This window comes from Palaemon carinicauda, chromosome 3 (assembly GCF_036898095.1).
Source record: "Palaemon carinicauda isolate YSFRI2023 chromosome 3, ASM3689809v2, whole genome shotgun sequence".
Classification (NCBI taxonomy): domain Eukaryota; kingdom Metazoa; phylum Arthropoda; class Malacostraca; order Decapoda; family Palaemonidae; genus Palaemon; species Palaemon carinicauda.
In genome coordinates, this window is record NC_090727.1 from 117,157,325 (window position 1) to 117,178,972 (window position 21,648).

The following is a 21,648-nucleotide window of genomic DNA, read 5'->3' on the forward strand; positions in this document are numbered from 1 at the left end:
GTTGTTATGGCAGCATCCAAGATTACTTGTCTGCAAGCTGCTCAAAAAGTGATCCAGTTTTTGGAACACTTGGGCTTCAAGATCAACCGCAAGAAGTCTCGTCTCACTCCAGCTCAACAGTTCCAGTGGATGGGAATCCAATGGAACTTAGTCACACCACCTCTCCATTCCATTCAAGAAGAGGAGAGAAATAGCGGGATCTGTCAGGGGACTAATCCGTCACAAAAGGATTTCAAGACACCAACAGGAAAGTCTTGGGCTCTCTTCAATTCGCAGCAGTGACAGACCCAGTCCTAAAGGCACGTTAAAAAGATGCGTCAGGAGTCTGGAGGAAATACGCATCAAACGCTCAAAGAGATCAAATAAGGTTGACCCTGGCCTTGTTGTGCACACAATTAAAGCCATGGTCAACATCCAAGAGTCTAGCGTAGATAATTCCCCTGCAATCACCATCAGTGGTGATACATACGGATGCCTCCTTGGAAGGATGGGGAGGTCATTCTCACAACAAGAAAGTGCAAGGGAATTGGTAGTGCCAGTTGAAAACATTTCATATCAATATTTTGGAAGCTATGGCAGTATTCCTGATGTTGAAGAAACCATCCCCTCGTAGATTAATCCACATCAGGTTGGTCCTGGACAATGAGGTGACAGTAAAGTGCCTAAATCGACAAGGCTCGAGATCACCCGAGATCAGTCCCAGAACTGCAGATCGACCTCTTCGCAACGAGCGACAACAAGAAACTATCTCGTTACGTAGCCCCTTACCTGGACCCTCAAGCAGAAGCGATGGATACAGGTGGAATCGTATTTACCTGTTTCCACCAACCAATCTCCTGCTAAGAGTCCTCGACATGCTAAGGTCCTTCAGAGGGACAGCAGCGGTAGTAGCCCCCAAGTGGCCCAAGAGCAATTGGTTTCCTCTAGTCCTAGAGTTGAATCTGAAGCTCTTTCCACTGCCGAATCTAGTGCTGTCTCAACTGGTCCAGAAATCGACTGTCTACGCTTCATCCTCGAGAACCAGCAACCTATATCTCAGGATTTTCTCGCCGCTAATTCAAAATCTCAAAGGATAAAGTTGACTTCATCAAGGAGTACAAGTCACGTTCGACTAGGAGACAATACGAATCGTCATGGAAGAAATGGGTGACCTTTGTGAAAGCAAGAAAACCGAGAGATATATCGATAGATTTCTGTCTTGCATTCTTCATAAACCTCCACGAACAAGGCCTGGCCTCTACTACAATTACTTCTTGTAAATTGGCCCTGGCTAGACCACTTCTGTATGCTTTTGAGGTGGACCTCTCAGGTGAAATCTTTAATAAGATTGCGAAAGCATGCGCTAGACTCAAGCTTGCAGCCCCACCAAAGCCCATCACGTGGTCTTTGGACAAAGTCTTGCACTATGCTTCGAACCTGGATAATGAGGACTGAACTTTACAGGATTTAACAAAGAAAGTAATTTTTCTGTTCGCAATAGCCTCAGGGGCTAGAGTTAGTGAAATAGTGGCCTTATCTACAAACGTAGGCTATATTCAGTTTCTGGACTCAGGAGAACTAAACCTGTTTCCCGATCCTGCTTTTCTTGCCAAAAATGAGCTACCCACCAAGAGGTGAGGTCCTTAGAGAATCTGCCCATTGAAGGAGATGCCTCTCTGTGCCCAGTAAAGTGTCTTAAGATCTATCTTCGAAGAACTTTAAACTTCAAAGGAGGACAGCTCATCAGAGGCGAAACTTCAGAATCGAACCTATCTTTAAGACAACTGAGAGCAAAGCTCACCTACTTTATTCGCAGAGCGGATCCTGACAGTTCACCCGCGGGTCACGATCCGAGGAAAGTTACTTCTTCGTTGAACTTCTTTCAACATATGGACTTTGAGAGATTCCGCTCGCACACTGGGTGGAAATCATCCAGGGCCTTCTACAAACATTATGGGAAACAAGTACAAGAGATAAAACACTTTGTGGTGGCGGCGAGTAGTGTGATTAAACCCATCGTCTGGTGCTGCGATGAACAGTGGACTGTTTTGGGACTTGACAGTGCATCGGGTGCATGGGTATACGTACCCACTTGTGCAGATCACAACTATGGTTGACACACTGTTCTGTGTAGGTGCACATCTGATCAATACACCAGTGCCGAGTGAATGTTTGCATTACAGAGTCTTAAGCATTTCCGAACATCTGACTATGTCAGATAGATTTGGTTTCACATCTCCATTGAGTGGCGTTATTCTGATAATGTATTTCTATATTTTTTCTACACGAGAAAATATGTTTTTGTGTGTTGTAATGCTGGATCAGTTACATACTTTGTTGTAACTACATTTGATAATTTAGTTGCAAAATAAAATACTTAACTGTATTTGCGTCTTATTACTGCTCCCTCAGTTATAAGCTTATGAAGTATGTTAAGAGTTTTACTAAAACCCCTTCATGGTGTTCAGATTCTTGAAATCATAATAATGTTTTCTAAAATAATAACCTTACATTCTTACGGTAAGTAAAAAGGTATGTTTCAACTCTTTCCTTTTTTTGTTCCAACGGGAAATACAAACCTAGAATCCTTATTGTCGACATCGATATTTCCCTGCTGGGGGGCAGGAGGCACTAAACCAGTTCCAGGTTTTGTGGACAAGACAGATCTCTGGAATTTCACATATAGGTCTAGTAGACCAGATAAGGAAATCTATTCAAGGTAGAAGGCACATACTGTACACAAACCCACAGCTAATAGTAATTCAAGACAATTCTCTAGTATACTTCCATCAGCACGACATGGCCTGATCCCAAAAAACTTATTTTGATCAAAGTGAAAAATCTATTTTTGGGTGAGAGGGCCATGTCGTCCTAATGGAACCCACCCTTTTGCTGATCCCTCCCAAAATTACTTTATCTGTGGCCATTTCCGCTTAACGGCAAGAATAGGAATGGCATCGCGGTAGTAGTAGGGAAGGAGATCCACCGGGTACCTAGAACGTCACCCCTTCCTTTTTGCCACTCTTCCCCCTTACATCGAAGCGTTAAATCTATTCAGGGTGAAGATTGCCATGCGTCGTATCTAGAATACGTCCCGATATTATACGATATCCTTTATTGGATACTCGTGCCAGGAGTTGGAATCCTGGAGACCCTTGGTTTAATTCTCTGGGAGTATCACTGTAGCAAATATCCCTTAGAAGGCTACCTATAGGAACCCTTCCATCAGCACGACATGGCCCTCTCACCCAAAAATAGATTTTTCACTTTGATCAAAATTCGTTATTTCAACCTATGCTTATCCATACTACATATATTCTGGAAATTTTTGTTGGTCAGGTACTGAAATCTAACACTGAAAAATTGCTTTCAATTTCAGATTTTGCTTATACATAATTATTATAACAACAAAATCTAAAACTGAATGTCATTTTAGCATTAAATTTCAGTATCTGAAAAATAAAACTTTCCTGAATGCATTTGGGTAGCTTTTCCTCACACTAAGTCATGAGGGCAATGTATACCTTTAAAATTGTAAATTTCCAATATATTGTTTGAACAGTGACAGTTACACAAAAATATAAATATCTATATTCTATTGCATAATAGCTGACCACCGTCATAAGTCAAGGACTACAAATACTTTATTAGATGTAAATAATTATGGTCAGACAATTTTCTTTACACAGATATTTATAATACCATGATGTAATAGTTGCTTTTGGTTTTACAACTCTACTCTATTGCAAATCAACAGCTAAGTGAAATTTCTCAAAACTAATCTCATTTTATTTGCTCTTTACATTTTTGTAATTCAATATAGTGTAATTAATGGGGAATGTACAAATACAATGAGTGACCAGAAGATATGGAGAGAAATCCGAGTTTCTCAGTCTCTTTCTTATTGGTTATTTATTTATAATTGGCAATATTTTCTCTATCTACAATGGCAATATTCAAAAGAAATTTTAGAAATGGGGCTAGGCAGTCTAGCAAAACTGAATTTCTGTGCTCGACCTGTGTCGCTCCGTGAAATGCTCCTTATAGCATCATTTCTAAGGCATAAATATTGCTAAATATACCAGAGAAAAAAAAAGGATGCATGGAATGCCAGGAATTAACCCAGCTCGCTCACTTCAATGAGTGTCGGTATAGTTACTGGGGCGTGATAGAACCACGACCATAGGTCCCTCACCAGTTAGACCTCTCCTTCATCAACATCCCCTGGAACAACGAGGTGCCAACCTACAGCCGACTGCTGCCTCTACTACGACTATCCTCCCCTCACCCCTACCTTCATTCCTCCTTAGCACCAGCGAAGGTTCAGACGTGTTTTTCCTTGCTCTGTGTTGTTTTGTGTTTTTGAAGATGTCCGACGTTTTGGAGATCCCTGCTCCCAAGTTGAGTATTATAGTTATCTGTTTGGGATTTCTAGGTAACGACACTCGTTAATTCTATTACCTTGTTGGTTTTTTCTCAGCCGATTGTTCACGTTCCCTTACGGGTATGTACGCGGCCATTTTGGTGTCGCTTCCTCGTGATCTTGTATTGCCGGACTTTCAATTAGTTCCTCATACTAATTGAAGTTCCTTTTTGTGATCTGGACATCTAATTCAATAATTTGGCATGATTTTGTTTTTTATTTAGGCTTTTTGGACAGTGTTTGTTAGTCTGCTTGGCCGAGTCGTATGTGGCTTCAGTCGGTAGCCTTTCATGCGAGATTTTATGTATTTTTGAGTGTTTAACGTGGAGTCGGATCACATGGTTTTTTATTTCCTCTCTGCCTTTCCAGGTCGGTATTTTACCCGATTTTGGAGGCTTATTTTGTGCTTAGATGTTATATTCCTTTCCAAATTGGCAGCTACCCGATTTTGGAAGGTTTAGTTATTATTTTCTTTTACGCCATGTTCCTTAGCCCATTTAATTGCATTTCATTGTCTTTTATTTTAGTGTGTTTTAATTTATAATATTATTACGTCTGCCATTATATATTGTTTTGTTGCGTGCTTCGCGGGAAGCTACATGCTTGCCGCCTCATCGGGTTTTTCCTTTGTGTTTCGGAAGTAGTACCACCCCCTCCGATCCCAGAGGTCACCTGATTTTGAGCCTGTCTCCCCGCCTCTTGGTGTCCTCTCCCCCTTACGCCTTTTGCCACTCTCTGTATAGGGGGTAGGTTTAGGTCATGTGTTTTTAGAAAACGGGAAATCACTCGAGGTGGAGGTTGGCTCTCACGCTCCGTGTGCCGTTGCGGGTAGCGCTCTCTCCTCGTTTCATCTTGGTTGGCCACCAAGTGCACAAGACTGGGTATGCGCCTTGCCTCACGACATCCCCCCCCTCGTGTTATCATCCTTTTTATCCTCCCGTTCCGGAGGGCTGTGATAATTGAGAATCGTATCTACTATTGGTAGTTATGTTTCTTTGATCAGATTAAGATATTCTACTCTGTTCTGATACCTTTCTTTTTCCTATATTTGTTTACATATTTTTGTAGTTGGTTGGTTCACGAGAGGGGGACTGCAACAGAGCTTATGTTGTGTGTTAAGAGTTAAATACATAGCATTTAATTTTTTGCGCCGGATTTATGCATGTATTCCGGAGATTTATTTCTTACATAGCGCTGAATTTTGCGCTGGATTTACGCATGTCTTCCGGCGCTACATTGGTATTTATTATTCTCCCATCTGTCATTAGTCAAGTTCATTTACTTTATGTATTCCGGAGCCTACGGATTTGGATGGTTGTTCCTCGTCTGCTTGTCCCTTCTTGCTTACGCTCCCCACTCCGGTGGGTATCCCGTGTGCTGAGAAACTCATTATAATTGTCTTTCTTGGGTCTGGCAGACTGGTTATCGGTATCCACTCATCGTTCTTAGGCTCCGGACCTTTATGTTTATTATTTTCTGACATGACAGAGGGGTTCGTTGTTTATTGAATGCTATTATATGATTACTCTCTTAGCTCTTACGCACGCATGTTTTCTTCTGTATGACACGGCAGAATTTATTCTTCAAGTTCTTTCCCCGGGGTTCCTGGCACAGGTTTATTTTTTATACTCATGTACCAAATTATCTTCCAGGTGGTACACTGTCAGCAACCTTGTGGGCATGAGGTTTGTCGTTCCCATGCCGGGTGTGCGGTCCCGGTGGACGATCTGTTGGTCTGGCATCTGGATGGGTGCGAGATTTGTTATGCTCTGGTCTCTGACATGACTAGTGATTCGGTATGTACTGTCTGTTTCAGACTTTTGGTGATATTGGTTACATTTATGTGGGAACAAAAATATTGATATATACTGATTTTGGAGTGATAATGCGTTATTCCCCTGCACCACCCTTTTATGATTTGCTTCTAATGGGATTGTCTCTTTCAGGCCTCTCCCGCCGTCAAGAGCACTTCCCTTGCGACCCTCAAGACCTGGGTTGATGGTTTTGGTCACAATGTTAAGGCCAGACAGCATTATATTTTGGCGGAGGAGATGTGTTCCCTCCTTTACCCTAATGCCAAGATGTCAGCGGCGGTGGCTTCTGAAGTGGCGGCACCGATCATTGCCAGGATTCGCGATGAGACTCAAGCCTTCCCTGATGATTTAGTGGGACTGGGCGATGAGGTTCAGGGTGACGTGGTCCCTTTCCTTAGTCCAGCGCATTCTCTTTCTTCCTCTGCTGCTTCTTTTCAGGGTTTTACTGGTAAGGTCGTGGATAAGTCATGCTCGGTGGTTCCTAAAATTAAGCATGTCAAGAAGACTTTACCTAAGGTTAGCAAGCCTTCCTAAATTCTTAAGTCTCGTCAAGTCATCCTCGGCTTCTCGGCGACGGTCGATCTCGGAAAAGATATCCCCGACGGCTCGGAGCTCGAGAGTGAGGAGTTCAAAAGCTAAGTCCCCGGATTTGGCTTTTGATCCGGCGGCTTTTTAGAGTCAGCTTATGGAGAAAGTGGGAAGTATTGTACAATCCCATATTGGCCCTATTGCTGATCGGCTACAGTCGATGGACTCTTTCGGCCAACGGCTTCAGAATCAGGAGTCCACGATGGAATCTCTTTTGAGGTCCGGCCTCCCACAGCAACGGCAGTTTGTGGTCCCGGATGCATCTAAACTACCGGCGTTTGTGAAGAGCATCCCGTGGAGGTTAGCTCTACATGCCCCGTTCTCGGAGGACATGTTGACGATTGAAGGTTGTGGTACTTGTCCGGTTGAGGATTTTGAGTTTTATCCACCGGGTTTGCAGTTCCCATTTCCAGGTTAAGCGTGCTTGACGGAGGACGCGCTTGTCAGGGTGGATAAAGTGCTGAAGGAGACTGTTATTTTTCCTAAGGAGCAGGCTCAGTCCACCTGGGTCCGGACCCTGAATGAATGGGAATGCTTGAATATGAAGTTAACGCCTCACAAGGGCACGTATACCCTGTTTGTAGTCGAGGAGCAAACTCCTACTTCGTGCAGCACCAAAGTGGTGGATCTTACTTTGACAGCGGCCATGGAAGATAAACCTATGCCTCAACTTCGGGAAACAGATCTGACTTCTTTGCTCTTCCCAGGGTACCAAGATTGCTGGATTGATGCACCGGCGACCTTCACGGCAGGAAGTTGGCTCCGGACTGTGCGACGACACAGTTCAGTGAACGTCTTCCCCGGCTGCCAGATTTGTTGATTCGGACGGAATATGAGGATCGAGTTCAATTAAGTAGATCTATTAATTCGGCTACTATGGCGGAGATGTCATCCTTAGTTTACGCTGATGAATCTCTCTTTAAGATCCTTACAAAGTCTCTTCTTCACACGCTTCAGTGTGATCTTTACGACTTTGCTGTTGCTCGTCGTGCGTGCCGTAAGCACGTATTAGCAGAGGCTTCCATTCGTCATGAGCCTAACAGGTTGAAAAAGGCCTTGGTCTGGGGGGCAGATGTTTTCCCAGATGATGTGGTCAATGCCATCCTCAGTGAGGCAGCCAGAGTCAATCAGACCCTTCGTGTTAGGTGGGGTCTCGTTCCTAAGAGGAAGTTTGAATCCGCTGGCACGCAGTTACGGGGGTAGGAAAAAGGCGAGACGGTTTCTTCCTTTCCAGGGTTCCCAACCCCAACCTGTGGTTCAGGCAGTGCCTGTGTCTCAGATGCGACATTCATCCCTCTCTAAGTCTCAGCCCCAACAGCAGTTTGTGTTGGTAAGCCAGCCACATCAGCCTTCGACTTCCTTCTCGACTTCGCCTGCTTTTAATCCTGCCTTTGAATCACATGGCATGGTTCAAGGATATAGTAGGCAACCGAGAGAGAGTAGGTCTAGAGGACCTTTTCGCTACAGGGGAGGTAGTCGAGTTTCTGGGAGGGGCAGAGGATCCCGAGGGAGCCGTGGTGTTAGGCCATCGGCAACCCAATGAGGATCAGCAGGTAGGGGGGAGGCTATATCTGTTTCGATAGAGATGGACGTTCAACAAATGGGCACACAGCATAGTATCCAATGGTCTAGGGTGGAGTTGGATTCAAGGACCCCCTCCACCGGTCGCTTTTTATCAGAGTCCAACAGTAGATCTCACGGATTTCGAAAAACGACAAACGAAGGGTCATTTTAGACCTGTCTCGTTTGAATACCTTCATTCAATGCAACAAGTTCCATATGCTGACCGTCTCGAAGGTACGGACCTTATCATGTTTCGATAGCGCATCATTTTCGGCCTTTCCTGGGATTCAAACTAGGTTAACGGGCATTCGCCTTCAAGGTGATGCCATTCGGTCTAAATATCGCTCCCAGGGTATTCACGAAGTTAGCAGAAGCAGTAGTCCTGGAGTTGAGAACTCAAGACATACAATTAGTGGCATATCAAGACGATTGGCTTATTTGGGCCAGCGGCGACAAGGAGTGTCGCGAGGCGACGGACAAGGTCATAAAGTTTCTGGAACATTTAGGGTTCCGAGTCAATTACTAAAAGTCCCGCCTGATTCCGGCGTCGTGTTTCCAGTGGTTAGGTCTCCAATGGAATCTGAACACCGACAAACTGTCGATTCCCCCGCGGAAGAGGAAAGAGATCGCAAGGGGCATGAGAAAATTTCTCAAGGCCAAATTTACATCTCAGAGGGGCCAAGAGAGGGTCTTGGGTTCTCTCCAGTTTGCTTCCATCATGGATGTTCTACTGAAAGCCAAATTGAAGGACATCAATCGAGTTTGGCGGTCTAGGGCAAACGACAAATTTCGAGACAAGGTTTCAAGAATTCCATCTATCCTTAGGAAAAGAGTTCTCCCATGGACAGAGGTCAAGAACTTGGCAAAGTCGGTACCTCTTCATTTCCCTCCGCCGGTGTTAGTAGTCCATATGGACACCTTCCTAAGCGGATGGGGGGTTATTCTCCATTCAAGAAAGTCCAGGGTTTGTGGTCGGCAACTTTTCGTCAGATGCACATCAATATTTTAGAGGCCATGGCGGTATTCTTGACTCTGAAGAAGCTCTCCCCGTCGCAGAATCAGCATATCAGATTGGTTCCGGACAGCGCGGTGGTAGTTCATTGCATCAACATGGGAGGATCCAAGTCGGGTCACATCAATCAGGTGATGATTGCCATCTTTTCCTTGGCAACAAGGAACCATTGGCATTTGACAGCAGTTCACCTGGAGGGCGTCAGGAACGTAGTAGCCGATGCACTATCCCGGACGGATCCCCTGGAGTCGGAATGGTCCCTGGACCAAGCATCATTCCGTTGGATCTGCCAGCAGGTTCCGAATCTTCAAGTGGACCTCTTCGCCACGGACTCAAACCACAAACTCCAATGTTACATAACCCCCAACCTGGACCCTCTGGCCTATGCCACAGACACCATGTCCCTCGACTGGAACACTTGGAAGAGGATCTACCTGTTTCCTCCGGTCAACATGCTGATGAAAGTTCTGGACAGGCTCCGGTCCTTCCAAGGACAGAATGCTCTCGTGGCTCCCAACTGGCCGAAAAGCAATTGGTTTCCCCTCTTGGCAGAACTAGGTCTCCATCCTCGACGGATTCCCAACCCAATGTTGACGCAAACAGTACAAACTCGCAATGTGTCAGCTTCCTCAAGAATTCTGAGTGCCCTAACTTTATGTACTTCATGAAATTTGCAGCTCAGAAGGATGCTGATACAGATCCCCTTAACACATTGTTCCTGGAATCAGATAAGTGGGATTCCACCATTCGGCAATATGATTCTGCTGTAAAGAAGTTAGCAAGGTTTCTGAAGGTCTCGGATGTTCAGACAACGACTGCCAATGTGGCACTTACCTTTTTCAGAACTTTGTTTGAAGGGGGGCTACCTGCTACTACTATTACCATGATTAAGTCCGCCTTGAAGAAAATATATCAATTCGGGTTCAATATTGATCTTACGGATTCATATTTCTCATCTATTCCCCAGGCTTGTGCTAGGCTAAAACCGGCAACCCGTCCACACGAGGTCTCTTGGTTTCTCAATGATGTCCTTAAATTGACTTCTGACACTGATAATGACTCATGCTCCTACATAACGCTTCTTAGGAAAAATGATATTTTAATTATAAAATAAATTTTTGAATATACTTACCCGGTGAATATATAATAGCTGCAACTCTGCGGCTCGACAGAAAACACACTCAAAAAACTCGCGAGCGATCGCTATGAAGGTTGCGGGTGTGCCCACCAGCGCCAACTGTCGGCCAGATACCACTCTTGCATGTAAACAAACCCTTCAATTCTTCTCGTCCCGCTGCGTCTCTATTGGGGAGGAAGGGAGGGTCATTTAATTTATATATTCACCGAGTAAGTATATTCAAAAATTTATTTTATAATTAAGATATTTTTAAATATTTAACTTAGCCGGTGAATATATAATAGCTGATTCACACCCAAGGCGGTGGGTAGAGACCAGAGTTAATTAAGTTTACAGCGTATAAGCTAAGAGTTTTTTCATTTTGACAGTTATCAATATAACAAAACCAAAATATATAGGTACCTGGTAAGGAAGTTGACTTAGACGATTACTCTGCCTTGTAAGTCTGTCTTCCTCACGGAGCCCAGCGATCCTCTTAGGATGCTGAAAGACTCCCAGGAGCTGAAGTATCAAGGGTTGCAACCCATACAACAGGACCTCATCAAACCCCTAATCTGGGCGCTCTCAAGAAATGACTTTGACCACCCGCCAAATCAACCAGGATGCGAAAGGCTTCTTAGCCTTCCGAACAACCCATAAAACAATATTAAAAACATTTCAAGAGACAGATTAAAAGGATATTGGAATTAGGGAAGTGTAGTGGTAGAACCCTCACCCACTACTGCACTCGCTGCAACGAATGGACCCAGTGTGTAGCAGTCCTCGTAAAGAGTCTGGACATCTTTCAAGTAAAATGACGCGAACACTGACTTGCTTCTCCAAAAAGTCGCGTCCATAATACTTTGCAGAGATTTATTTTGCTTGAAGGCCACGGAGGTTGCTATATCTCTAACTTCGTGCGTCTTAACCTTAAGCAAACATCGGTCTTTCTCATTCAAGTGAGAATGAGCTTCTCGTATTAAAAAAATCTGATAAAATATGACAAAGCATTCTTTGACATAGGCAATGAAGGTTTCTTAACTGAGCACCATAATGCCTCAGATTTCCCTCGTAATGACTTAGTACGAGCTAAATCGAACTTAAGAGCTCTAACAGGACATAATACTCTTTCCAGTTCGTTGCCTACGATCTCTGATAAGCAAGGAATATCAAAAGATTTAGGCCAAGGACGAGAAGGCAGTTCATTTTTGGCCAGGAAACCAAGTTGAAGTGAACAAGTGGCTTTTTTTCTGTAGAAAAACCGATGTTCTTACTGAAGGCATGAAGTTCACTGACCCTTTTAGCCGAAGCCAAGCACACTAGGAAAAGTGTCTTGAGGGTGAGATCCTTCAGGGAGGCTGAATGTAATGGCTCAAACCTGTCTGACATGAGGAACCTTAGGACCACGTCTAAGTTCCATCCAGGAGTTGCCAAACGACGTTCCTTAGAGGTCTCGAAAGACTTAAGGAGATCTTGGAGATCTTTATTGTTGGAAAGATCTAAGCCTCTATGTCGAAAGACCGAAGCCAACATGCTCCTGTAGCCCTTAATCGTGGGAGCTGAAAGGGAGTGAACCTTTCTCAGATGTAAAAGAAAATCTGCGATTTGGGCTACAGAGGTACTGGACGAGGACACAGATGCTGACTTGCACCAGTCTCGAAAGACTTCCCACTTCGACTGGTATACTCTAATGGTAGAAGCTCTCCTAGCTCTTGCAATCGCACTGGCTGCCTCCTTCGAAAAGCCTCTAGCTCTTGAGAGTCTTTCGATAGTCTGAAGGAAGTCAGACGAAGAGCGGGGAGGCTTTGATGGACATTCTTTACGTGGGGCTGACGTAACAGATCTACCGTTAGAGGAAGACTTCTTGGAAAGTCTACCAGCCATTGAAGTACCTCGGTGCACCACTCTCTCGCGGGCCAGAGGGTAGCAACCAACGTCAACCTTGTCCCTTCGTGAGAGGCGAACTTCTGCAGTACCTTGTTGACTATCTTGAATGGTGGGAATGCATATAAGTCCAGAAAAGACCAATCCAGTAGAAACACGTCTATGTAGATTGCTTCTGTATCTAGGACTGGAGAGCAATAGATTGGTAACCTTTTGGTCAACGAGGAGGCAGAGAGGTCTATGGTGGGTTGACCCCAAGTAGCCCAAAGACTCTTGCCCACGTCCTTGTGGAGGGTCCATTCCGTGGGTATCACCTGACCCCTCCGACTGAGACAGTCTGCCAAGACGTTCAAGTCCCCCTGGATGAATCTCGTCAACAGGGAGATGCCTCGAATTCTTGACCATAAGAGAAGGTCCCTTGCGATCTCGAGCAGCGTGAAGGAGTGTGTGCCTCCTTGCTTGGAGATGTACGCCAAAGTTGTGGTGTTGTCTGAGTTGCCTCTACCACTAAGTTTCGAAGAAGCTTTCTAATATCATCAAGGCCAAGTGGACTGCTAATAGCTCCTTGCCGTTGATGTGCATGCTCTTCTGACTTGAGGTCCACAGACCCGAGCATTCCCGACCGTCCAGGGTCGCACCCCAACCCAAATCCGACGCGTCTGAGGACAACACGTGGTTTGGGTTCTTGACTGCTAGGGATAGTCCCTCTCTCAGACTGATATTGCTGTCCCACCATTTCAGGCATGCCTTTACTGGTTCGGAGACTGGGAATGATACCGTCTCTAATGTCTTGTCCTAGTTCCAGTGAGAGGCTAGATGGAACCGGAGAGGCAGAAGGTGTAGTCTCCCTAGTGAGACAAACTGCTCCAGGGATGAGAGAGTCCCTACGAGACTGTTCCAACTCCTGACTGAATAAACGTTTCGTTTCAGCATTAGTTGGACTTCGAGCAGGGCTTGACTGCGAATCTCCATCCCCAAATATAGAATAATCTGGGATGGGATCAGTTGGGACTTTTAGGTTGACCAAAAGTCCCAACTCCCTGGCCAGACTCAACGTCCAATGTAGATCCTGCAGACAGCGAAGACTGGACGATGCTCTGAGAAGCCAGTCGTCCAAGTACAGGGAGGCTCGGATCCCCGATAGATGGAGGGATTTTGCCACAATCCTCATGGGCCTCGTAAACACGAGAGGCGCAGGACTGAGGCCAAAGCACAGGGCTCGAAACTGGTACCCCACATTCCTGTAAACAAACCTCAGAAACGGTTGGGAATCCAGGTGTATAGGAATGTGGAAGTATGCCTCCTGAAGGTCGAGAGAGACCATCCAGTCGCCTTCCATAAATGCTGTCAAGACAGCCTGGTAGACTTCATCGTGAAGTTTGTCTTGACAATGAACACATTGAGCGCACTTGCCTCTTACGTACTCCTGCAGTGAACATGGCTGCCAAATCATTGGAGCCATCCCTGAGGGACTTGTTCCTGCAGAGAACGTGGCTGTCAGATCATTGGAGCCATCCCTGAAAGCCTTGTTTATGCATGACATAATTGTACAGCAAAACTTCAAAGGCTCGAAAATAGCTGTGAAGTCGACCTGTAAAATCTTGGAGCGTCTCATGGCCAGGCACCAGGGAGAGCCTATGAGGTTTGAGAAGTCTATCTGGGCAGAGGCAGGAACTCCCAAGCCGAGAACTTCTCTCGTGTCATATCAGACTCTCGCTCTATAAGCCAGTTTAAAAGAAGGGAAAGCAAAGGCTGTCTCCCCCAAACTCCTCCTGGTGATAAACCAGTCGCCTAGCAAACGTAAAGCTCTCTTAGAAGAGCGAGAGAGCACTAGCTTATAAAACAACGGCTTCGAAGTAGCTAGGCCTAGTGTAAGCTCTGACGTTTAGGCGAACGAGGAGCAGCAGTTACAAAAAGATCCGGACAAAGATCCTTAAAAATCAGCATGATTTATTTAAAGTCCATAGAGGGCTAAGCAGCTTTAGGCTCCTCTCCGTCTGACAGAGTCCTCAAGGGAATATCAGTAGGAGGGGGAACAGCAACTTCCTCATCTGAAGGAACCTTGTCCGACAATAGCCGAGTCTCAAGCAAGGGAGAGACCTACCGTGGTGGCAATGCTTTACAAGCAGAGTCCACACGCACTGGTGCATTAGTAGCGGACCAGGACGCAACGTCATGTAACTGCTTGACAGTCTGTGAACTGTCCACAACAACAGGTGCGTGAGGACGCACAGCGTCCACTCGAGACTGGTTTGACCGCCTAGACTGAGCAGTCAAAACAACTCTAGAATGCGGAGGTTGACGCTCAGCGTCAAAACAAGTCAACTCCGATTGTTGGCGAACGTCCTGAACGTCAACAGGAGCATCAGCAAGTGGCCTAACGTCCAAATGTGGCTGAAAATCCACACGAGACCGCATCGAGTGTGGTTCTAAACAACCTGACTGACGTGACTTGGCTACGCCAACGTCAACAGGACGCACAAAGGAACGTTAGGGTAGCTGAAGGCCAGGATCTCGATGAGATAAACGGCTAGGCTCAACGGACTTATCGGCAGAATAGTCTTCCATAAGGGAGGCAAGCTTATTCTGCATGTCTTGCCGTACAACCCATTTAGGATCAACGGGAATGGTTGCGGTAAGAGACGAGGGTAACGTCTGTGACCGCAAAACCTTGCCTACAAAAAGACTCTCGGAGTCTGTGTTACGCTTTTGTTAGGCGGCGAGCAGTCTTCCGATGACTGCATAGGGTCAGAGCTGTCCTAATAGTTAAAACCAGGACGCTGGACCTGTCCTGAAAGGACTGACTTTCGCTTAAAGGGCCTCGAAACCTTGTTCCACGGTTTCTTATGCGAAAAGCCTTCGGATGACGAGGAGAAAATTGTCTCTCTCGCCTTATGGTAGGGGTGATCTTGGTAAGATACACCTGATACCATAGAGGGAACGTCTGTTCGCTGATCAAGGCCTCTCGAACCCATAAGTCGTACGACATTACTTCTCCCCTGGGCTTGGGAGCTTGCAAGAGGTCCCGGACTAGGCGAACGACAAGCACGAACAGACGAACCCTCGGTCGCAACAATGATAACACTTTGCGCAATATCACTTTATCACTACGATTTTCTGTTTTGCACTTATTTCACTAAAATCGAATTTTTTAACAATTCACATTAGGTATGAATAAAACTGATTTCTACCTGAAGCACGCAATTCTACCCTCATCAAAAGGTTGTAATTGCGAAATCAGTCGTATAATGTAAGCACATTAATACCAGCAAAAAACAGTAAACATATTTTAAGATAAAAAAATCAGTGGCTGGGGAAGAGACTAAACACTAGTTCATTCAAAACTACGTTTTCAATCTCTCACCGAACAGTGCCTTGGGACGAGAATAAAAACTAAAAACGTTTTATCCTTTCTCCCCGTACAGAGACTAGGGACGAGAGTAACTCGAGAACAACGTTACTCGCTTGGGACGAGATAAAGATCGGAACGTTCTCTCTCCTCTCTCTCTCTCCGTCTCTATCTCTCTCTCTCTCTCTCTCTCTCTTGATTTCGCACCGAAGAGAAGAGCCCACTTACCTTTCGTCAATAAACAGGTTATTTGACCAAAGGAAAAAACTGAAAGGTTTTTCAATTAAAAGTTCCTTTAAAATAGTCTTTAAAACATTTAAGCTTTGAAAGAAAAAAGAACAAAACGTCAGAATCGATTTACTCTTTCTGCAAAGTGAAACCGTGATACTCTCTCTCTCTATCGTAACGATAGAGCGCAAACTGCGTAGCATAAATAAACTAAACGTTAGTTCATCTTTGAAACAGTACGAAGACTATTCAAAGAAAAAAACTATCATAAAATATTTACTAAAAATATTTCATTTAATAAGTTTTAAATCATTAGCTCTGTAAAAGTTATTTACGATTGAAAAGGGCTCAACGTTGTTTAACTTCGGTTTCCAAGTTAGGACCGCCTACTCTCAGGAAAGGTCGCATATAAACAAATCATTAAAATTTATTTTGATGTTTATTATAAATGGAAAGCTAATCGAAGAGGCCTAATAAAGGCGGTTGAGATATAAAATATAAAGAGGAAAATCTATAATTAAATTATAACGTGATAAGATAATTGCTAAAAGCCTAAAACACACTTCCGTCTAAGGGAAGGGTCGGCCATTTAAAAGTCAAAGAAAGTCCATACTCTCTCTCTTGTCATCAAAAATTAAATCTATCCAAAAACGAGTTCAAGATTTAAGATGAAGATAAAACACCTGCACTGCAAAAGCTCAAACCAAAATGAAGTACTTCACCAAATATGTTGAGAAAACTCCAGGTTCTACAGCGAGTATTGATACGTCTTGTCGTCAACGTCGACAGAGAAGAATTGAAGGGTTTGTTTACATGCAAGAGTGGTATCTGGCCGACAGTTGGCGCTGGTGGGCACACCCGCAACCTTCATAGCGATCGCTCGCGAGTTTTTTGAGTGTGTTTTCTGTCGAGCCGCAGAGTTGCAGCTATTATATATTCACCGGCTAAGTTAAATATTTAAAACGTTATTTTTGATAAGCTTAGCTTCTGGAGCCAGAATATCTGAACTCTCGGCCTTATCTAGAGAACCGGGTCACATTGACTTTCTTTCGTCTGGCGAGGTTTTGCTCTCACCAGATAGGCGTTTCTTAGCGAAGAATGAGGAGCCTCAGTCTAGATGGACTCCGTGGAAGATTGTTCCACTATCTCAGGATCTTTCCCTGTGCCATGTTTACACTCTGAAAGCTTACTTGAGTAAAACTTCTAATACGTCTTCAGGCCCTTTGTTTGTTCTTTCCCTGAAGGGGATTAGGCAGCAGATTCTTTACTTTATTAAACAAGCCAATCCTCATTCAGTCCCCCATGCCCATGATGTCTGGGCAGTGGCGACATCGGTTAATTATTTCCATCACATGAACTTTTAAGACTTGAAACGATGCACCGGTTGGAAATCTCCTACAGTCTTTAAACGCCACTATTTGAAATCTTTGGAGGCCCTTATATTTGCAACAGTGGCAGCTGGGAATATAGTTCCTCCAGATATAGAGGAACCATTATAATTAGGTCCTCTCTTTTTACACCCCCTTTTTTTTTTCTTTTTTGCCTTGTCTCCCTTTCTGGAGAGGGTCGTAACCTACCTAGCCTACTCTCCCTACCGTCCCTTTGTTATTCATTTGGTTTACACCCTACCCTCTGTTTATGATGTGTGTTATGTATTTATGTCTTTGTTTGTTATAATTAAATTTTTGATTCTTGAGAGTTTCCCCAGTATATCTGGCTGTTTATTTTGGGAAGTTCCCTGTCTTCTGTACTTTGTGTTTTTGATAGTTTATATTTTGTTTTTTAACTTTTAATTACATGTTCTGTTTTTATTTTCAGTTCCTTATTTTTTGGGTATTCCCAAGCTTGGGACCATTTCTATGTTATGGTTATGATTTCATGGAGCGACACAGGTCGAGCCCAGAAAATGGATTTTGATGAAGGAAAAATCTATTTCTGGGCAAGGAACCTGTGTCGCCCAGTGAACCCACCCTTCTCCTTTTCCCTCACCCTGGCTGGGGTGCTAGGAGGAATAAAGGTAGGGGGTTGGGGAGGTGTAGGGGTGAGGGGAGGATAGTTATAGTAGAGGCAGCAGTCGGGCGTAGGTCAGCACCTCGTTGTTCCAGGGGATGTTGATGAAGGAGAGGTCTAACTAGTGAGGCACCTATGGTCGTGGTTCTATCACGCTCCAGTAACTATACCGACACTCATTGAAGTGAGCGAGCTGGGTTAATTCCTGGCATTCCATGCATCCTTTTTTTTTCTCTGGTATATTTAGCAATATTTATGCCTTAGAAATGGTGCTATAAGGAGCATTTCACAGGGCGACACAGGTTCCTCGCCTAGAAATAGATTTTTCCTTCATAAAAATCCCTTTAATGTACAGTAATTATAATTCGCTATGATCTTAATTATAAATGCGATACTAAAATGTAAATATTACACTCATTATTATTGGATACAGTTAAAGGAAACAACAGGGAGAGAGAAGGATGAAACGATATGACAGACGAGAAAGGGGAGGAGGGGTAGTCAAGTTCCTTCTCCTTGCACATTTCCTCCGCCATATCTACGCTAATTCCAATAAACTAAGGAAATCAATGAATTTGGGGAATGTGAGAAGAAGGAATGAAAAATAGGAATGGGAATACATGGAATGAGGGATAAGTAAGAGGTTTAGAATGATTATTAAGATGAGAATGACGAATGAATGCTAGGAAAAAGATGAATGAAATTGCAAAAAATAATGAGAATCAAAAGAGTTGGAAAGATACGCTGTGGAAGTGTGTTTGGGAGAGCAAAGTAAATGCATGAAGGGGATTTGGGAAAGGATTAAGGATTAAATAATAATAAGTGAAGGACAATAATAATGCGAAGGAGATATTATACTAATATGCATGATAGGTTATATCAGTGAGATAACTCTGTGAAAGTGAATAGTTATATCAGTGGGATAATATCATGAAAGTGAATATAGGTTGACGAAGGACTATGCAGACATGATCAGCTGATTTGAATGTAAATGTTAAAGAGGCCTTTGATACTAGTAGGTAATAAGCACAAAGTGATCCAAAAAGAAAGAAAAGAGGCAGTAAGGAAGAAAATAACTAAATTTAGAAAAAAAAATGTAAAGTAAAAAAAAAATACAAAATTAGAAAAAGGCGATAATAAATTTAATTTCAAGTTTATCATAAAGTTAAGTGTTAATATTTTCTGCCTTTTGTTGATGTGTTTCCTAAAATTAAGTGTTTATGTTTTCTGCCACTTGCCATCCTCCTCTACTGCCCCGCCTCACTCCAAAGGTAAGGTTCCACATTTTTGATACTGTATTTCCCATCTATTATTGCTTTGTTTTACTCTTTGCTCTAATTATACATTTACTTTCCATGCTATCAATGGTTAGGTTATTACTCTACTAAATGATCCAAATAGTTCTATTTGATAGGGTTTAGCCTTATTATAAACATTTAATGTGATGTTTTTGTAAGGCCTGGAACGAATTAGGCTATTTATATGTAAAAGGCGACTCACAATATGAAAAATTCACGGTACAAAAGCCACTACGGAAGCAATTAATATTGTATTGTGAAGCAGTATTGTATTCTTCCTTGGAAGGTGAAACTCTGTACTCCTTGACCTTGGATAGACTGGGATCTGGAAGCAAGTGACCTGTAGGTTGATGGACTATAAGAAGTCATTCCGTCAAAGGGCCTGGATAACAGTGCTGGGCACTTCCATCTTGAACCAGGTTTGAAGGATGAACCGGTTCAAGCGGGAAAGGTCTATGATAGGTCTCCAATCTTCAGTCAGTTTCTCCACCAGGAAGATGTTCCAAAAGAAACTTGGGAAATTGTTGTAAAATTCTTCGATGATGCTTTTTTCCAACATCTTGAGAACCTCAGTCTGTAATAAATCTTTACAGGATCTCTTCAAATACAATGATAGGATCTTCAGAGTTGGAGTCAGAAGAGACCGACAGTCCGTGAATGGGATGCTCTACCCTAAACGAAGCACTTCTACCGTCCAAGGATCCACCCCATAGAACTGCTATCTTGTAGGCATCCTGCCACAGGTGGTAGGTTGGGGGAAATAACGTCCCTTAGGGGAACCACGATGTCCTCAATTCTTCTGGAAAGGTCATCTCTATGCCGAAAGGAGGCCGAGGGTTCTCCTTGCCGCTTGAACTGCAAATGATCAGCTTCTGATAACAAACGACACTGAGGTGTCTGGTTAGGGGGAGAAGATCGAAGCTTTGCTGGATGAGGGGCAGTAAAATGTGTTGCTGCTACCCTTCTAAAGAGAGAAGCCTGGCTAGATTTCTCCCACTTCTCTATAGCTGCGGCAACCTTCGTGGGCTGGAATAAGGTAGGATGATCAATGACGTTAGCTTTGCGTAGGGTCAAGGTGTTCCTAGTTGCCATATGTTGAAAAAATTTGGATGTAACTACACCTCTTTTCATAAGGATACAGTTCCCCAGATGAAGGCAAACTGGTGGAAATGGAACTCCATAGCTTTCCCTCCAGAGCAGATGAGTTTTTCATAATATTTCCGAATATTTGTACAGTATAGGATAAATTCTCCGATACAGCATAGAATGATACTGCTCCTGACCAGGGGTCAAGCTAGGAGCAGGCCTGAAACCCTGACATAAGGGGCGTTTCCAAATTCAACAATTCAGGGGCTGATAAAGTGGCTGATTGCTGATCAAGGTGATCACTTGTAATTCCCTGTGTCAAAGCTGCTACATCGCTATATCCAGGTCAATGGGTAATGGATTAGGATAGTCCTCCCTCTGGAAGAAGTAAAATTGATGACCTGGCTGCTCTAAGCAAATTTCCAGCATCTGAAATCTGTTTGTGCATTTGATTCAAGGTGTCATGAGCTTGTTGAGACCATGGAATATCAAATGTGGCAGGAAAAAGCAATTAATGAGACAGCGTCTTCAATGACTGGATCACTCATAATTTTCATAAATGAAGATGCTTCACCTGACCCTGAACCAGGGACTTCGAGGGGAACAACATCAGTCACATCTGAGGAGTCTGCCACAGTAGGAAAATAACTACTGTATTAGGGATGATGAGGCTGGAGGCAGATCTCTAGGACTAGATTCTGAAGGAGTTAACTTCTGCACCCGAAAATCACTTACTTTCATTCCACTACTCGCTTAATTTCCATAAAGTTCCTTAATTTCATGTGGCAAAGCAGAGGGCTCATGTTTCCAGCCCTTGGTTTTGGTTTCTGTATAGCCTCTTGCTTTTAATTTTACATTAGTAAAGGGAAAATATAACCAACTCTAAATACCTGGAATACTGTAAATAACCTAATGACATTAAGGCAGGCCCAATTTAGTTACTTTTTATAAATAAATTAATAAAAGAGCAAATAAAATCCAAATAACAATGACACCTGTATATAAATCTATTATTACTATTACCAATATTGCTATATTGTTCCTTACCTGTATTCCATCATTATCATTATCATTAACATATCATTAAATATTTTCAACAAGTCACTGAACAAATATTCTTATCTCTCACTCTTTAAACACAGAGAATTGAAGTCCTTCATCCTTGATGAGAATTCACCTGAGTGGGAATCTCACCATAGTTAATCAGTCACAATCTAAATGGTCTGATAGCTACAATGATTAACAGCTAAACCTTATAAAAACTACTTTTACTTCATTGCAAATAATTTAAAATTTT

The 21,648-nt window shown here is 43.5% G+C and overlaps 1 protein-coding gene across 1 annotated transcript in view; it reads right to left on the bottom strand.

Moving 5' to 3' along the window:
• LOC137638421 (branched-chain alpha-ketoacid dehydrogenase kinase-like) overlaps positions 1-21,648 on the bottom strand; it is a 323,487-nt gene that overhangs the window by 123,571 nt on the left and 178,268 nt on the right. The window lies entirely within an intron of this gene.